The sequence below is a fragment of the Mercenaria mercenaria genome, chromosome 3 (genome assembly GCF_021730395.1).
Source record: "Mercenaria mercenaria strain notata chromosome 3, MADL_Memer_1, whole genome shotgun sequence".
In the NCBI taxonomy this organism is placed as follows: Eukaryota; Metazoa; Mollusca; class Bivalvia; order Venerida; family Veneridae; genus Mercenaria; species Mercenaria mercenaria.
Window position 1 is genome coordinate 2849096 of NC_069363.1, and position 20572 is coordinate 2869667.

The following is a 20572-nucleotide window of genomic DNA, read 5'->3' on the forward strand; positions in this document are numbered from 1 at the left end:
CGATAAAAGAGGTAATAAAATCTGTTAAAAGATCCATTGGAAGCAAAGAATGCAACCAAGAAGAATAATAGCAGAGTCGGTTTGATTGAGTCTGTTCATGACAGGTAATGAAATGTGCAACATCCTCTCACGCCCCCTAGCACCGGCTTAAGCGGATTTCTATTACACATATGTTGAATGGACTCCATGATCCCAAATGACCAGAGAAGACTTATTTTGAATCACTTTCTGACTTATGCAGTTTTGAGATTATTGTCAAAATTCTATTTTCTGTTTTGCAAACACTAGATGCATTTAAGATCTTGTATAAATTCAAGCAATAAAAGTAAAATGAACATGTGAAATATTTGTATTTTTGTTTTTGTAAATCATCTTTTTTCAATTTTCTTGGGATTTACTTTTAAACATTCATTTGCCTATAATATATGATAATAAAAGACGTATTCAAAATTAAAAACTTTCTTCTTCTACCCATGGGTATATTTAGAATTATGTATATTTCTTTAATGTGTTTCTTGAAGAAGAAAGATGCATTAAGCCCGTTACGGAATTTCATCCTAAACATAAACTCGTAAGAGGGCCCCCACATATATTTTAGAGTCGATTGTTAACAGTATTATATAAGGTGGAAGGCAGCGATGCGATTTAATTTTACCGCATTTTCGTAAACATGCATGGCTCGTTGCTAAATCTATTATCTACAACATTTATAATTTACCTTTGTCATTTTCTGCAACATTTATAGCTTACCTTTGTATCATTATTTATGCGCATTGTGTTGCACAAACATAGAAGTGCACACATCTATAATGTATGAGAGCTTATTGCAGATAGTCACATTGGATAAAGTTCAAGTGTTTCATACTTTTCTGTATAATTATACATATAGACATACAGAGAGAGCAAATGTTATATTTCTGCTTTCATTAAATAGTCTTTTTATACATCTCTGTAATACAAAAAATAATTCTTTAAAGCATTTTGCTCATTTGTATAATTTTAGACGATAACTTTATGTATGGTCTATTAGTTTGGTACTGAGTTTCACATGGTTCAGTGAACTAACATCAAAGGTATATAAAGCATGTACAGCAACTAAGGACTTGACTGGTGATTACAGTGTCATTTCCTTGGAGTTAATTAATGAGTTTATATGTACTGAGAAATTTGCCTCTTAAATACGTCTCGTATGTTTTCAGAAAAAGTTCTCGACTGAAAAAAAATTGAGTAACAGATACGCAAATGAGCAAAATTGTCGATTTGACTTGCAAACACTATGAATTTAAATTCTGGAGTCTGAAAAAAGCTACGAATTTGAAACATTAGGCAATTAACTTTGAATGTCATTCCGATTTCGTCTTTTCCAGAACAATCCCAATTATTATATCAAATATTCCAGTTGTTACAAAATATACCTCGGCACAGAAAAGCGAAATAAAATGACTTAATAATACGTCTTTATGAGATTTTAGAGGACACATTAGGAATAATTCATATAGACAATCCTTTGCCCAACATTTCAATATAGATTTTGGTTCATGTGGGGCGTTTCTACGGGCCACAGGACAAAATGTGGATGGGATGTAACGGTTATAGTAAAGCTGTTGACACTGGCCAAAATCTTCGGAATTATACTTATAAATTGTTACAACTACTTTCACCTGTGAAAGTTGATTACTTTGAATATTTAGACCATATTACAATCATAGTACAACAACAGGAAAGAGTGAGTTGGGTTTTACGGCGAATTGACACAAAATGGTCATATATCGCCGAGGCAACAGGAAAGAAGCCAAGAAGTCAAGAACAGTCTAATGATTGATTAATACAAATTCAACAAGGTTAATATCCTTTTGCTTTCTGGCCCGTATAACTGAGACCGAAATATATGTGAAGTACAACATACTGCCAGTGGAACACCACCGAGCACGTCCGTTCAGAAAGTGCCTCCTATATATTGCAATAACTATGTAGGCGATTGTATTTTTTCATTAAAATCGGATAATTATTGAGAACGAAACTTTTTCTTCTCTTTTTAAAATCAAGTAGATTTCGTTTTGTTTCACCTCCTCTTATTGGTCAAACGTTTCATTTAGTTTATAATAAATTTATTGGTCTTGATGTATTTAATTTCGATAAGTGTATTTCTGTAATTCCATTTTTAATCTAGTTTGGTCCAATAACGTAAAATAAATAAAATAGAAAAAGTGGAAACTCCACAGGTCGCTCAACACGACAAAAATGGATATGTTGCAGGCTCTGTTTGATTGACCCTGTTCATGGATGGAAGTGGACATGCATGCTACCATCCACGCCCTCTAGCCCCGGGTGGAGCAGAACTCAACATTACACATGCTGCAAGTACAAAGACAATTTAGAGACATCCGCACGTGTTCATACAGCGGTGTACATGGAACCATCAATGATACACTTGTATGTAATTCCATGAAAAGCGAGGTATGGTTCCCAGTTAAAATAATGGGTTTGCCCTAAACGAGAAAACAATGGGCAGAACTAAACAAACTGGAATATAGAAAGGGGATCTGAGGTTATGGAGCCTGCATATCACAGAAACTGCCAAAAGACAAAATTAAAAAGCAGACACCATATCCAAGTGGTGATTATACAATACGCAAAGCTATGAAAGCGGGAGTATTGGAACCACCCAGGCCGAAATGTTCAAGCTGAGAAACTAAACAGTACCAATAACACGACAAAAAAGTCGTGCTGAACGATCTGAGAAGATCGAAATATAACAGCCCTGATTGAATGTACGGGGGGACATTTTACGGCCGCCACACGGCACAAACACAGCTGCTGTGATAATAAAATAGAGAAAAGTAGAAACTCCACAGGTCGCTCAACACCACAGAAAAGAAAATGTTACAGGCTCGGTTTGATTGAGCCTGTTCATGGACGGCAGTGGAAATGCATACTACCGTCCACGCCCTCTAGCCATAGGTTGAGCAGAACTCAACATTACGCATAGTCTTTTTAATACGGAAAAACTCGTTCAAATTACATTCTATATCTATAGTTCACTGAAATCATGTAGAAATAGGACAGGGTTTTCGGAAACATATTGGACGTTGTCAATTACATGTACATTAAAATTTCTTTTTCTTAACTGTACAAAATTTATGTTGCCTTCATCAGAAAAAGAAAAGCTAAGACGACAGACAGACTGTAAAATATAATATGAACAAGTCAAAGACGAAGATTTCGAGAGTCGCAAAATGAAATTCCGTTCGACAGCTCAAACGACTCTAGTTCTCAGCTTGTCAATGCACACAGAAAGCAAGGTAAAAAGTCTCAATGGGATTTGATAGCTTTGGTCTTTTTCGTTGTTTTACAAAAAAATCCTAAGGTAATACAGGCCGGAACAAGATTATAATGACAGTCAAACAAAAATCTATGTTATCTATATGTCACACAGAGACAGCAATCAGACTCAGTTTATGCGATGCTTTATAATGTTAGGTCCCCGAGTCTCCAAAGGAGATGTATGTTCAAAAACTGTTATGTAGTCTATCCGTGTCGACATCAGTTAACTTATCAAATTGGATGTGTTATACTGCAGCCATGAGAGCCCATTAAGTCACTGCAGACAGACAAATTGATGAATAATTGATAGACTATACGGGAAATATATATGTTGTGGGCATAACTTGCCAAATTTTAATTTTCGTAATAGTCCAGTGGAAATCTGCCAAAAAGCTAAAACAACAATTAGAATATAAATGAAAACATTTAAATCGTTGTCAAAATGAAATGCTTTCTTCTGTTATCCAAAATAAGTTTCAGAAAGACTCGACTCATAGTTTAATTATTGACTACAATTTATATCGGTTGTTCTTTGTAAAAGTTACTGTCACACAGTTGGCCTCTGTTCATGTTCTTGCAAATGATGTAATATACTCGCAACACCAAATGTATGTTAGAAACAGACTGTCCTGTGTTGTGTACTTAGCAAATTGTTACAATTTACAATTTGTTTATTAAACTTTACCCCGTTTTACGTGCTTTCCTCTAAATACTCTGTGGAACTGTCATCAGTGCGGGGAATCACGTGATTCCATTTGATGTTAAGCACGAGAAAATGGCGTCAAATCCTTCCCGATTCAGCGAAAATTAGCCGTTAAATCAGGTATTATTGTTTTTATTATTGCATTTCTCAACTTGCGTCCTAGCCCACAACCTGGTCCTTCGGACACGGTTTCCGATGCTGTATGGAACAACTATCAAAAGCTCCTGGATTATTAGAACACTTCGACCAAACTTTTGATCGGCCTGAATTGGGCGATGGTGTTTTACATGAACGTAACACTTTTTTAACAAAATCTCCTCTGTATGACCGTCAAGCTGAGGTAAAACACCATAGGTATCGTTTTGTTGTTTGATATTAGCCTACGGGACCGTGCCACTTTCCTATTTTGACCATTTTCTGTTTTTATGACGGTTTTTGCCTAGTGGTGTTATTCATGAATGAGAATTGGACGTGATGTTATTCACGAACAAAATAATTAAATGACTTTTTGATACTTCTACCTACTATTACCTATTTTATTCTTGTATTCTTTAAGTGCATTTGAATTTACCGAGTGTTAATGGTAGTATGAAAAAGTATCAAGTACGTGTAGTAGATTGCGAACATTTATTTCAGAAAAATGGAGAAGTCCGAAGACGGATTGATGTGCCGTTACTGTGGCCGCCAATTTAAAAGTAAATTTGGCCTTTCAAACCATGAAAACAGACACAATGACCAAACTCCTTACAGATGATGTGGCCACAAAATCTACAGCAGGGCAAATGTAATGAGACACAAGTATGCTTGAAATCTTATCCATCAGGTTTTGTAAATCTTTAAGACACATGCATGCACAGCTGATTATGTAATGCCAAAACTTTGAACAAACAGTACCGGTTTAAAGAGCAATGGCCATGTAAAGTACCACACTATCATTTTATGCTCATGTGGTTCGATCCCTGCTATGGACAAAGTGTCTCAATGTGAGAAAGTGGCAGTTTCTTAAAGTACTGGTACTTCCCAGGAACGATGGTCAAGTAAACTTTCCGCTTGATATAACTGAAACAGTTGGATACGGCCGTAAAAGTCAAAAACAAAATGTAAACGTTATACTGAGATGTTTACAAGAGATTGTCTAAATCATAAGAAAAACATATTTGTCATTTATTATGATAGATATATTTGCTGGTAAACTTTCGAATTTGAAATAAAAGAAAGTGAGTATATATAACGAAATTATTAAAGATCCAAGGGGTCTAAGAAAATAGATCATTTTTTTTTTTTTGGTTTGGCAGCATTCTTTAAATTCACGTTTCTTTTTAAGATCAAATGAAGTAGAAACGTCCTGAAACATGTTCTCTTATTTTCAGATGCGCTGTGCATAATGAAGTAAAACAGTTTGCATGTAAGAAATGCGATAAAACTTTTGCCATGGAGTCTCACATAAAAAGGCACGAACGGTCCCTTGAGCATGCGTTCAAATGCAAAATTTGTGGAGAGGAGATAAAGTACCGGCATAGATTTCAAGACCACGTGGCTGCACATGAGAGTGTAAGGAAGTATAGCTGTAAATGTGGGAAAACGTACAAGTACAACTCTAATTTTTAAAGACATAAGGCATCATGCAAGTGAACTGTTATTTCGGGACGTCCTGTGAAATGACATTGTATTTCAAGTTCGGGTTTTAAGAATTGCTAGATCTAGTTATTTTAATTTACAGTGTCATGTTGCTGTTGGTTATAATACACTGAATTTATATTAGACAGAGGTACTGTCTTCTTTAATAACAAAGTGCTCAAGATTAGTTATTATTACATCTGTTTGTCCGGTGGCGCCATTATGCGTCTTCAGTCAGCTTGTGTCAGGTTAATACTCTATAGGCCAACCTTTTAACCATATCTTTGATTATTTGTCTTAATTATCTATAGGTCAAATTTGAAACTCTAAGGTCAGGTGGGGTCTGAAACCAGAAGACCACATTTAAGGAAAACTGTAGTGGTCGCATTTTATGTTTGAAATTCGGGAAATTTTGTCAGTCTATGTCAGGTTGAAACTGAGTCATAAATTAGTTCACTTGGCCTTATCAAAAGGAAAACTGTCTTGATGATCTCTAGATCAAATTAGAAACTAGGTCATATAGGTTGAGAAACTAGGTCACGCTATCAAATTGAAGGAAAACGCTGAGCAATTATCACGAGACATGATCAGAAAGCTTGTCTTGATGATCTCTAGATCAAGTTTAAAACTGGGTAATATGCGATCAGAAACTAGGTCACGCCACACTTTTAATGCAATATGCATTTGTCAGCATGTTTGACTTGATGCTCTCTAGCTTACACCGTCAAAACATGGCAATATATGAGTAGTACTTGGACAGCGGTTGACCGATTAGTGCCATTATGGCCCTTTTGTTTTATGTAAAAATATTAAAAACTTGATTGTTACAGCTTTCGTCTTTATATGAGCTGTCAATTTTGTCTTTCAGCTAGCTGATTTGAAATTTTTGGTTAGATACTACATGTATCTATGAGTATATATCTAACTGATATTTTTGTGATTTTATATAGGATTTTATTGTAAAGATTTAATGGGGACAATTGTTTCTTTTGTTTAACGTGTTTCTTATCTTTTTAGCTCGACTTTTCGAAGAAAATGTAGAGCTATTGCACTCGCCCCGGCGTCGGCGTCGGTGTCGGCGTCGGCGTCTGCGTTGGTTAAAGTTTTTGATAATGTCAAATACCTCTGTTACTATCAAAGCTATTGACTTGAAACTTAAAATAGATATTTACTATCAAAGTCTACACCAGGACAAACAATCCCCAAAACTCTGGTTTGAATTTTGACAGAATTATGCCCCTTTTTAACTTAGAATTTCTGGTTAAAGTTTTTGATAAAGTCAAATATCTCTGTTACTGTCAAAGCTATTGACTTGAAACTTAAAATACTTATTTACCATCAAAATCTACACCAGAAGAAACAATCCCCATAACTCTGATTGAATTTTGATAGAATTATGCCCCTTTTTAACTTAGAATTTTTTGTTAAAATTTTTGATAAAGTCAAATATCTCTGTTACTATCAAAGTTTTTGACTTGAAACTTAAAGTACTTATTTACCATCAAAGTTTACACCAGGAGAAACAATCCCCATAACTCTGGTTTGAATTTTGACAGAATTATGTCCCTTTTTAACTTGGAATTTTTTTTACTGGCAAAGCTCTAATTCAGAGTCAAGCACTGAGAAAAGTCGAGCGCGCTGTCTTACGGACAGCTCTTGTTATGTATGGAGGCAATGTTTGTCCTTAAGTAGATTCTAAATGAGTTTACGGTTTGATACTACATAGTTTGTGGTTTGATACTACATGTATCTACAAGCGTATATGTAACTGATTGTTGTGACCAAGAAAGGTGTGGCGAAATTTTAAATATATAATTAGTTCTTTCCTCATTTTGCTCATTATTTTATTTACTTTTGTGTCATATCTGAGCACATACTGTTTTAGCAAGTTTCCAGACAAATTATTACCTTGACCTACGATGGATTAGAGATACCTTTGTTACTTATTTTAGTTTAGTGTATTATTTTTACATGTGTGATTTTTGCTTTTCAGTACATTTTTATAAACAATTTTAAGTTTTAACTGTGATGGCACAAGTAAGCCTGTGATTAAGAATTAAGAAATCAAGTGATTTTCCGTCCCCAAGCATAGATTATGTATACCTGTTTGGAGAGTGTAGTTTCTTTCCTTCCTTTAAAGGAAAATATGTAGAGGGAATAAAGGTATTTCCTTTTACCACAGTTACTGTTTATTTACAAATTGATGTGATTTTTCTCTTGATCATCTCAGGTAAATAAATGATATTTTCAATACATCATGCTCTTTATATATCTTGCACCAACTGTACATGTGTAAAGATTTTCAGTTGATATAAACAAAAGCCATTTGCCACTGAACTTTTATTATCCAATCCCACTGATATTAACAATTAGCCATGTTTACAAATTGCAAATTTAAATGTATACTTTAAACAAACTACCACAATGTCCAAATGCACCGGATGAAAAAGACTAGTTCTTCAATCTTGGGGCCTTACTTTGAAAGTCAACAATAACGGATAACAGAAAGAATATTTGTCTGAATTTATGCACATGTGCATTTCTCTATCTTAAAACATGTATTAAATGCGAGTTACATTTATTTATTGTATAGAGCAAAGAACAACGTTGAGTTCCTTCAACACCTTCCAGACACCGAAATGTAAATAATGGAGGTTCCACTTTATGGTTAGCAGTTTATTTCTTTAGAAACGTCGTCTCATTTTGACCAAATTGAATACCCATTCGCTGTGATGGCAGCATCTTTGTTTCGTTAGGCAGTCTAGCCTTTTCCCATCTGACTCCAAGAGAGCCCGTCTGTAAAGAATTTCTATCAAGAGACATAGTCGAGTATTTATTCTTTCCAGCAAGTCTTCCTCTTTCTGGCATGTCAAAGGTATGAGATCTAAAACAGTAAAAAATCTAAAACAATAGAGAGCTACATGTATTCTGCAGTAAGTACCAGAAGTCAAGCAATACATGAACAAATAGATGGTTAACTAGCAACCTGTCGATCACTATTAAAAGCTTACTGCAGTGTAATATATGTAAATGAAAGTACAGAATACATAAATAACAGTATTCATTGGAAGGTAATGGGGTGTTCATTTACCTCTTTGTATAAACGACGTATAGAATAATTGATAAATTTTAATAAATAGTGGTCTATTACATTACTGAAGTTCGCCATATGATGATATCCTCTTTGTTTGTAGAGTGGGGTGTCCTAACGGAAAACAGTTACCCGTCAGTGTTTATGCATGTGGTATTAATTTTCTAAAGATCTTTTAAAGAACATGTTTTTCCTTACTTTAGCGTGATGTTGTCTGGCAAATCATTTTGCGTCGTGTTACTAGTGCTTATCCCAACGTCTCCTGTATGCTCTGGTTCTGCTTTCTCCACAAGATTGTATACTGTTGACCGGCACGTATTGTAAGAGAATTTTCTGCAAAAAATGTCAACAATATAAAGTTACCTTATTTTATTTGAAGAAAACAAAAGCTGGATGTTAATATAACGAAACTTTATTAGAATATTCTTTACATAAAAATAGGTAATAGTAGGTAAAGTATTAAATACATCAAATAGTCATTTAATTATTTTGTTCGTGAATAACATCACGTCCAATTCTCATTCATGAATATACCACTAGGCAAAAACCGTCATAAAAACAGAAAATGGTCAAAATTGGAAAGTGTCACGGTCTCGTAGGCTAATATCAAACAACAAAACGATACCTATGGTGTTTAACCTCAGCTTGGTTGTCATACAGAGGAGATTTCGTTAAAAAAAGTGTTACGTTCATGTAAAACACCTTCGCCCAATTCAGGCCGATCACAATTTTGGTCGAAGTGTTCTAAGAATCCAGGAGCTTTTGATAGTTGTTCCATACAGCATCGGAAAGCGCGTCCGAAGGGCCAGGTTGTGGGCTAGGTCGCAAGTTGAGAATTACAATAATAAAAGAATAATACCTGATTTAACGGCTAATTTTCGCTGAATCGGGAAGGATTCGACGCCATTTTCTCGTGCTTAACATCATATGGAATCACGTGATTCCCCGCACTGGTCATTGCGTGTATTGCAAGAAATGGAGTAAAATGCATTTATATACTAAAGAAATCTACAATCTGATTAAAATCATCTCCTATTAACGCTACGCATAGGCTAACATTTAGGAAGACCGAGAACTTTCGTCAGATTGAGAAAGTTATTATTTTCAGTATACCTGACTTAGTGTAGAAACCGTGGGCATGCGCTAACTTATGTATGATCGGGTGATCATTTTAAAAGCGTTTATGGTTTTATTTGATTTTGTTATATACTAAATACAGCAACCGGGACAAAAAATGAACCACGCAAAAATCTACTAAAGGATTGATTCAGATCATATATAAGCAACACTATTACATATAATTATATAACAACCAGAACAAAAGAAAATACGGCGAATAATTGAATATTATGGAGTTCAATTGAATTTTTTTCGAGAACTAAACAGAAAATAATTTTGATTTGTTTTAACAGTTACATACTTTTTCATACAGTACAGATAGAATAAAATTTCGGAATTCTGCAAAATTACTAAACTCATTTTGTAAAATACTGGTTGAAAAGACAAAAGTAAATTTAAAGATATAAAGTCTAACATGATCAGATTTGTCGTGCAGTTGAATTTAGAAAGAAAATACAACACAGAAAAGTATAAACATATGCAGTATTAGTTTTACCTTAGTCAGGTTATCTGTAAATAGCACTATATGTACCATACACAATTTCTAATCCAGTCTATAAAATCCACATTTAAATAATGACATGTTCTCAAGAACGATAAAGTTGTTATAGCATTGTACCATCTATTCCACGTGATCTGCATGCGCTGTGAGATCGTACGTCAATAAAATGCTATTGATTTCAACGCTCTTCAGTACTTATGATCGATCTTTTAATTAAGACATGTTCGGACTACTTTGGTCACTATCATGGAATCGAAAAAGGAAGAAATTGGGTTTAATGTGTTAGAGAAGTGATGTTCAATAGTTCTGTCTGTTATTCAGTAAATGCCAATTCTGTAATAAGAGTCACCTTTTGGTCATATAATGTAAAAACGAATTTTTGAGACTTTCATACAGAAATCCTTTACCAACTTGCATCCCGAAATCGTTGTTAAACGGTACCTTGAAACGAAAAATGCATGATCAAGGTTTGTAAATTCGGAATATATGAAATGATAGATTACATTTGTTTTTGCAATAGAAATGGGTAACAATGGTAATTTACGGATTACAAAAACAGTATTTTTTGCCCATACCATTCAGAAACAGACTTTTTTACCTAAAACTTGCGATTCTTTCGACTGGCTATTTTTACGCATTTTTTTATTTCTAGCAAAAACCTGCATAGATATTATTTGAAAAATAAAGGTTGTTCTCATAACAATGAATAAAATAACTTGGTATACGACACCATGTAAAATCCTTTCAGGTATAACATTAAATGGCCGTCGTTTATAATTTGATATTAATTTAACTAAATGCCGTTTTATGTAACTACCCTAATCACTGTTTCTGTATTCCTGCACCAAATCTGACCTATTCTCCGAAGTAAGTGAGAGCTTGCCCAATAGATTTGACATTGACAAATTTATCAGACACAGCGACTCCTGTTTATTTAGCATGGGGAAAATTAGAGAAGCTCTGTATTTATCTACCTACTGAGCTAAGCGGACGCGCAAAATCACTACTGGAATAAAAGTATATTGACGGTACAGTCTTTCGTGTTTTAATAAGTATTATAAGCATACACAGCCTTTCATAAATGATTATTTGCAAAGCATCATTAATTCATTTCTGATTGGCCAGTTCATATACATATTTTTCTGATCCTTAAAGACAGAGTTGTTAGAGATTACATTATGTTTTAAAAACCTTATCCAATCAATGTATTTCCCCTTTCTTTTGACCTTCTATTTCAGTGGCTGTAACCCAAACCAAAATACGACAGCACAATTCAGAAAATATTATTATAGAATATATCAAACAAAAAAGTCATTATGGTCCATTTTACAAAATAAAGCAAACGCAAATACCTTTTTCATACCGTTCAACCGCTCAATAAGGAGATACTAACAAGACATATACTAGCTAGATTAAGTGCTATAACTGAATATGTCTGATATATATAACCTCTCATTACTTCGTGTTAGGAACATCTTGAATCTGAAATTGATTGACTTAAACAAGGCTGGATGCAGAGGGAGATCTGTCTGGAAGTTTTAAAGCACGTTCAAAGTATGGTTGCGAAAACTGTACATGAAAGTCTCGAATCTGAATTTTAAAAAACTCCGTTCATTAAGTATGTCCTATCTCGTCTTTTTTTATTATTAAAGCTCTTAGTTGTTACCCGGGCGAAGACAAAAAAGCAACAAAAAAACCTAAAATACGTCTTTCTTAAAATAGAGTGGACGCGCAAGATTTTTGATAGGTTTGGAATATGTATTTATATCTTCTAAAGACAATTCTTTTTCCGACAATTCTATAAATTCCTTAAACCAAGGCGTGTTTTTGGAATCCTGTTCATTTTAACATTATATTTACCTTTAAATTGAACATACATGAACGAACATTCCGGATCGTACTAGTTAGTTGCTGTAACTTTTACATGTAAAATGTAAATACCCAGATAGCATTAAAATAAAAATAAAGGCAGGAAAGAAATGAATTATACATTAAGTTTCTAAGGAAATCTAATGAAACTAACATCCAGAACCAAATTCTGTTATTCCAAAGAAAATATACATTTATGTAAATGGTGGTATTCTGATGCGATCAAACAAAGTGTCTGATATTTTATAAGGTTGGGTCCCTGAGGTAGAAGTTCTGAAATATTACGTAGACGAGTCATGTCCAAAAAGAGTTCTGAATCGATGAATTTACTGCATATTGAAGAGTTTATGTAATTAATGAATAATTGATAGGTTATATAGGCAATGTGTATATCGTGAGAAGAGTTAGTTCAAAACGAGAGAGAAAAATCTAGTAGTAGCCTTTCAAATAGTTCGAGTAACAGTTAAAATCATGTAAATAATATTTCAGTCGCACATTCAACCTGCAATTTATATATTTAGAGAATATGGGTAGTTGCAATCGAGCGGGAGTTTAGCAAGTTATCCGCCTTTCATATCAATCGTTAACTGTCTCTCAAATGCCGCCTCTAATAATGTTTAAGTTCTTTTTACTGAACTTATTCACTGATGATATGAAATGTATGATTTAAAAACTGCTCTGCTTATCGGACGACTCACAGTATTATAATTTACTAAATAAGTCCTCCCTTACTTGTTTTATCCTGATAAACTCGCCAACAGAATAATTAAGTTAAATATATATTTCCATATAAAACTCAGCATTTCCTTATTACCTTTAATGATCAGCCATAATTATGGGTTATTAGCTTTGTAATGGGAAATATGCACGAGTTCTTCAGCGGAAATATTGCGCGACTTTAGGAGTGCAAAATTCTTCCGCTGAAGAACGAGTGCATATTTCCCGATGCAAAGATAATAACTTTTTTATTACATACGCATCTAAACGTATAAATATTGTAAATATCATAAATATGTTCAATAGCCTGAATAGAATTGACAATACTGAATTAATAGAAAAAAATAGTGCAACAACACATACTGAATTACGTCACGCACCCGATATGAAATTCAGGCGTCAGTGTATGGAAAAATATTGTCGTTTCCGGTACCAGTGTAATTTAACGGGGAATAGAAACAAGTATTTAATAACACTTTTTATTGGCTGTCTGTATGACATTTAATTCGACAACCTGTTAACCTCTTGGTATGGGATGCCACCTTTTTGGTTTTGTACTGCTCTAAGACTTCACGTTTGCTTCACGTTTCCAATGTATGGTATTCTGATGTTATTGAAGAGCCTCATCAGTTAAAGGAGATTAAAATATTTTAGCGTCCCAAGCTACCATCACAAACTCAATTGACATAATGTTCATAAAAATATACGATGGAAGTGCAAAAATAGCGAGCACAAAATACCATTGTAAAGTAATTAAATTTGTAGATTTATATATCAGTCAGTTTCAAACATTCAAAACAACAACTATATTGTGATTTCCTGACTCTAATCAGAAGACTATTACATTTTTAATGTTTTTAACATTATAGTATATTCATTTCTATTCATCTTGATTAACCCGTGCTTACTGATCGTTCTAAGGCGATACCTGACTGCTTTCTTTCTTCGAGTATGCTTGTGTTTGATACTTATATTGCTTATATATACATGTGCACAGACGGAACGTACAGATATACATCTACACATATTCCTGTTTTCATACGGAGTGCTGCATTGGCGTTGCATTCTTTGAATGCGGCTTTTCCTACATTCTCGCATACCAGAGGTCTACCATGTTTCCCCGGATGTTCGTCTCGGGATTTTGACGAATCTCTGATGGATGAGAATGCTTTTCCTGCAGGACGGTTGCCCTTTTCGCCTTCATCTAGACTGTACACTTGCTTTGTCGTTTTGAACATATTTCATGTATTAACCTTATCTTTACACTATGAAAATTACTGAATCACGTTTGGAGAGTAAAAATAAAATGTTCATAAAACATTATGTACAAAAATATATCGAGCGCTTTATTAATACTTTGAGTGAATGGAAGGCTATAAACAGTATCGAATATATGTAAGATATATCATAAAGCTGACAGTTATAAAGGTAAACAGTATGAAAAAACGTAACTTGCGTTTGTTTAACCAATTAGAATAAACTTAGTAAATATAATGTATTAATTAATTTTACTGCTTTGATCTTGCATTATGCACCAACTTCGACAAACGGAAAATACGTAAAATAGCCATCTATTCTGATAAATATTGAAAGCATCTTGCAAATTACATGTACATTTGTACAAGTAAGTAAAGAAACCTTAGAAAAATGATTGATCAAATTTATAAATCCATGAAATAATACAAGGCAGCACTAAATAAATTCTAATATGACTAGCAATGCTTAAATCATCACAACGATAGTTGACGTCGCGTCGATGTGATATGTAGCATCTAGAAAAAGCGCTTTTAAATTTGATCAAATATGTTACTTAATAGCATGTTTATAACACGAATTGTCACATTGCACAACTGTCTTGATTGATTTATACACCTACTGAGATGGGTCCTGGCGTCTATAAACACAGAGCGTGACGAACTACAATTTGGCGCCATGCATGCGCGAAGAAACAGTCCCATTATATTTGATATAATTGTACAATGAAAGAATATTAGAATGGTAATAATTTATAGCAAAACCTTTATAAACTCGGGCGGTTCCACGTCGTTCGAAATAATTTCACTGGGAATGCGCCCACGGGCAATTATTACACCCGATCGTGTATTAATAGTGTTAAAACACGGTTTTTCTATAAATTGTTTCTAAAATGACAACAAATGAATTACGATAAATAATTGATGTCATGTAGTCCAACCGAAAGTTCTACAATAATTAAATGTGTGTATTTATTTCGTATTTTGCGCAAATACAGTAAAACACGGATCGCTCAAAGTGGTAAGCGGATATTCAAAGTTTCATGCAATCAAAACGTTAAAAACGTATGAGGAATTCGATTGGAAGCCTCAAAATTGCTCGATCGAGCTAGGTTGTGCGAACCATCGATGCTACGGCGAAAAGTGATTCACTGTACTGTTTGTCATGTTAACGGAGATTGGGAATGATTGGGAGATGATTTGGGAACGTTAGTACATAACTAAATGAAAATTAGTCTTATTTCTCCAGATTTTTAACTGTAAATCTTGACCAGATTAAGCTGAACATACGTGGATTAGGAGTTTTAATATTCAAAATAGACAAAATTGCACTAAAATGTACATGAAGCAATTTAAAAACGTAATCGGTTGTCAGCTTTGTGATGCGAAATACTGGTAGGCAGGGGAATTGCATGTGTGTAAGGCACTTTGTATTCATTGACTTACGCTTTTCCCTTACCATTTATCACAAGGCAAAATGTTTTTAAAAAAATGTTGTAAAAGTTTTGAAAATTGACCCATCTTTTCGTGGCTTTTGAAACTACAGAGTCTTAGGAATATTTATTATGGATTTTAATAAAACTACAAAATACATGATTACTATATACTTTGTTTTATGTCTATATTCAATTTGGTGCTTTCTGCTGAAGACGGTGTCGGCTTGCGAAAAGTCCAAAAACTGTCATTTGCTACTAAGTTTAACTGGGTTATCCATTTCAATGTTTTTTTACTATTATTTGTTTTGTGTTTTTATTTGTGTGTGTGTGTGTGTGTGTGTGTCCGTGTGTGTGTGTGTGTGTACGTGTCCGGGTTTAACGTCTTTTTCATCAATTTTTCAGTCATATAAACGACGGTGTCTACTTGTAGCAGTGAGCACAATGCCCAACTTTATAGTGCTGCCTCACTGGAATATCACGCCGTAGACACGGGACATGATACCCCACCCAGTCACATTATACTGACACCAGGCTGACCAGTCCTAGCACTACCCTTTTAATGCTGAGCGCCAAGCGAGGAAGCTACTAGTACCATTTTTACGCCTTTGTATCTAGTTAATGCACAAACAGCGGTTAAGTGGAACCAAGGAAATTTTATACTTTTCAGTGAAGTACTGGGAATCATGTGTGAGATTAAATTCGTATCAATCCCTTTGTGAGAGATACAGATTTGCTGATCAACTGGTATATTTTGTATTAATTTCTAATTTTCTGCTATTAACGACTTGAAATTGAAGTCGGGCTTGGTTCTGCATGGTATATATCTCGATTCAAATAACATTAGAATTCCATAAAGTTATGCTGCAAGTGATAAATTGAAATGGAAATGTATATCGTGTGCGTCTTTATAAAATCAAAAGACATCTGATGATATCTAGGTTTGCCAGCAACTCTTTCCAGCCCTAGAATTTAATGCAAAATGCGTATTTCAACATAAATATGCATAAAAAGAAACAACAGAATATTTGTTTTCCGTGAATATGGAATATATCTCACCTCGAAGTCAGACAGCTTTCACAGTTTCACACTTATTTTTAAGCCACCGCATTTACTTAAATGTGACAAGAAACGAATAAAGTTCGATATAAATAAGTTTCACGTTTGTGTGATAAATCCAAAGAAGCTTTCTGTAAATATCAATATATCAACACGACTTCTAATCGATTTCTAATCCAGTCTATAAAATCCAATTACATTTAATTATCCTCATTTCAATAACGGCATGTTCTTAACAATGATAAAAGTTGTAATAACATTTTTACATCTTTTCCACGGGGCTTGCACGCGCTGTGAGATCGTACGTCAATAAAAGGCCATTGATTTCAGCGCCCCTCAGTACTAATGATCGATCTTTACATTAAGACATTTACCGAGAGAATTAATGTTTCTTTGTCGTGTGTAGACTACTTTGGTCGCCGTCGTGGAAACGGAAAATTAAAGAAATAGGGGCCATCTAGTCTGTCATACAGTCATGCGAGTCTTTCAGTTAATCAATGCCAGCAATGTTAGCTTGAATGGATACTAGTGGTATTCACAGGTTGTGGATTTAGTCAAGTAACTGCTGACAAGAGTAGTCCAATTGGGCGCGTTATTTTTGTCAAATGTACAAGAGTGTATATTTGTGTTTCTTAGCAGAAATTAAGGAAATTGAGGACATATTCAAATAACATGAATAAAAAATCTTTAAATATCCATTTTTGTTAAAATCATCCTTTTATAAGAATTACGCCATAGTGTTATAACATGCATGCTTAGCCTAATAAATTTATAAGAAATTCCGTTGGAAGCATAGAACGCAACCAAGCAAAATAACAGCATACTAGGTTTGAATGAGAATGTTCAAGGGAGGTAATGAAATACGCACCTCCTCAAACAAATAATGACCAAATGCTTCAACATGAGGATTTCTATTATTTTCGTACTAAATGAAACAAAGATCATGTAAACCGCTTTATGAGGTGTAATGTAATTTAAACATTTTCCCACCCAAAGACAAATTACTTTTTCTATATTTTCGAAAAAAAAAAACCCAACAAAAATCCCCGTAGATATAAGGTTTTTGTTTTCCAGCCACTTTTATAAAAGCTTTTAGCAACTATAGATGGAACACAATACTTTGATTTTATCCATTTACTTCCCATTCCAATGGCAGTAACTGCATAATACTGATAATATAATTTTGCCATTTTTGTGTAAGTATTGATTATGAATATGAGGTAATATCTCCGTCACTGGTAGGATGTTTTATTATCTTTATATTGGTACATATTATTTGTCAATCAAATAAAATTATCGACTTTTCATATCAATTTACAATCGTTAATATTATGTTTGGAATTTACAGAAAACCTTAACTGGAAATAAATTGCAATCTTATTTTGTTTTATAAAGATTATTTCCATACAAATATAGAAAGAACACCTTTCAGCACGAATGACTAATAAAAAAATACCACAAAGTAATGTTTCAAATGCACCCGAATATTACTGACAATGGCAGAACTGTTTTGAATCCAGATGCATTCACGTTACGCAAGATAAACATAATAAAATAATATAACTGTAGTTTACCTTTCTAATATGTTTTCTACAGACGTTTTGTGCCCAACAAAAACCATCTGTTTTTTTTGTGAGTTTGGTCAAGTAGTAATGAAAGTTTTTACCTTTTATTGAGCCAATGCATAAAATCAGATTGTGTCGGCTGGCAGGAATGATAGTATATTGGTCGGTTTCATTGTAAAATCTTTTTTTTTGTATGAAAGTATATTTACAGACCTGTCATGTGTATTTTGATATAATGCAGATTACTTAGTCTAACATAATTATTTGTAAGTAAATATTATTACATATCCCAATGGCCGAGGAATACATTTGGCTTTGAATCGTTAATCACTCCAGAGAATGTCTGATACAAAACAGAATACCGCAAATGTTACCATAAACAAATATGTTGATGTTACATTCGATCGCGCGGCACCAGGTAGTGTATATTCCTTCTGACCAGTTATGCAAATTGTGAAAGTTTAAAATGTCCGTGAAATTGTATCTGTATTGAAGATAATAAATTATAGCATGTGAATCTACTCAGTTTAAAGCGACTGGCCTCCAGATCGTCCGACACCAAAAAAAATTAAATAAAACAAGAGCTGTCTCCATAGGATGACATATGCCCCCGATGGCACTTTGAATGAGTAGTTATGGCCGATGTTAGAGTTTAGGACCTTTGACCTACGGAGCTGGGTCTTGCGCGCGACACGTCGTCTTACTCTGCCACACATTCATGCGTAGTTATTTTAAAATCCATGCATGAATGACAAAGATATGGACCGGACACGCCCATCAATGCACTATCATGAAAAATGACCTTTAACGTATAAGTGTGACCTTGACCTTTGAGCTACAGACCTGGGTCTTGTGGCGACATGTCGTCTTACTGTGGTACACATTCATGCCAAGTAATTTGAAAACCCATCCATGGTTGACAAAGATATGGACCGGACACGCCCATCAATGCACTATCCTTTAATGTCTAAGTGTGACCTTGACCTTTGAGCTACGGACCTGGGTCTTGCGGGCGACACGTCGTCTTACTGTGGTACACATTCATGCCAAGTTATTTGAAAATCCATCCATCGATGACAAAGATATGGACCGGACACGCCCATCAATGCACTATCCTTTAATGTCTAAGTGTGACCTTGACCTTTGAGCTACGGACCTGGGTCTTGCGCACGACACGTCGTCTTACTGTGGTACACATTCATGCCAAGTTATTTGAAAATCCATTCATCGTTGACAAAGATATGGACCGGACACGCCCATCAATGCACTATCCTTTAATGTCTAAGTGTGACCTTGACCTTTGAGCTACGGACCTGGGTCTTGCGCGCGACACGTCGTCTTACTGTGGTACACATTCATGCCAAGTTATTTGAAAATCCATCCATCGATGACAAAGATATGGACCGGACACGAAAATTGCGGACAGACTGACAGACCGACAGACTGACAGACCGACAGACCGACAGACTGACAGACGGACAGACGATTCAAAAACTATATGCCTCCCTTCGGGGGCATAAAAATAATTTTTAGATATCTTGAAATAAATGCTATATTTCTTAAGAAGGCTTTAAAACTTAATTACTGACAAACTTTATGTTACGGAAACACATGCGAATTTGCTGTTTTTACATTACTGACAAACTTTATGTTACGGAAACACATGAGAATTTGCTGTTTTACTACTTTTTATGATGAAAATCGAAAAGCGTTTGTCACGCTTTTACTCCAGGTAAACTGTCTCGATTATAAATATCTATACTTGGAAGTCATTATTCACTACTTCAGCTATAGCGCTATTGGTTACGACAACGGGAAAATGTCTTCATTGCCGCGGCGGTCCGGGGTTCGATTCCCCACGCGGTCATATTTTTTTCTTGATTTGGATTTTTTAAAATATTTTAGAAACAAAAATTCATATTCTAATATTCATAATATGACAAAACTTCAATTTGAAAGACAGATTATTTTTTAGCCAAATCTGGAGGTCAGTGCCTTTAAGTCTGATAGCGGAATATTACTTACAATCTGAAAGTGTATATTTAGCCAGGTTAAATATTTTAGAAGGGTATTCTGGCTATCACAAATATAAATTTGATCAATTTGATACGGAATGGTTTGAATATTAGATCCGTTTTATCATATATTGCATTGAGAATTATATGTTTAGTTGAAATTCATTAGTATTGCAAGTTTATTAAACTGATTTTACTTCTCATTTGCGTATCTTTGTAAATTAATTATACAGCTAACTTCTTCATCAGATTTGTATACCGAGAATGAATGCGAACCGTAAACCGTATTAATCAGCGTTGTAGAA

General features: G+C 34.4%; 1 protein-coding gene across 2 annotated transcripts in view; it reads right to left on the reverse strand.

The window, feature by feature from the left end:
• LOC123525578 (uncharacterized) overlaps window positions 1–20572 on the reverse strand; it is a 144451-nt gene that overhangs the window by 40914 nt on the left and 82965 nt on the right. Inside the window, exon 1 of one of the 2 annotated variants that reach the window (XM_045304726.2) lies at window positions 10351–10492. The exons of the other annotated variant lie outside the window; for it this stretch is intronic. The gene's annotated coding sequence lies outside the window, so the exon portion shown is untranslated. Of the gene's footprint in view, window positions 1–10350; window positions 10493–20572 lie in introns of those variants that run through there. 2 annotated transcript variants of the gene reach the window in all.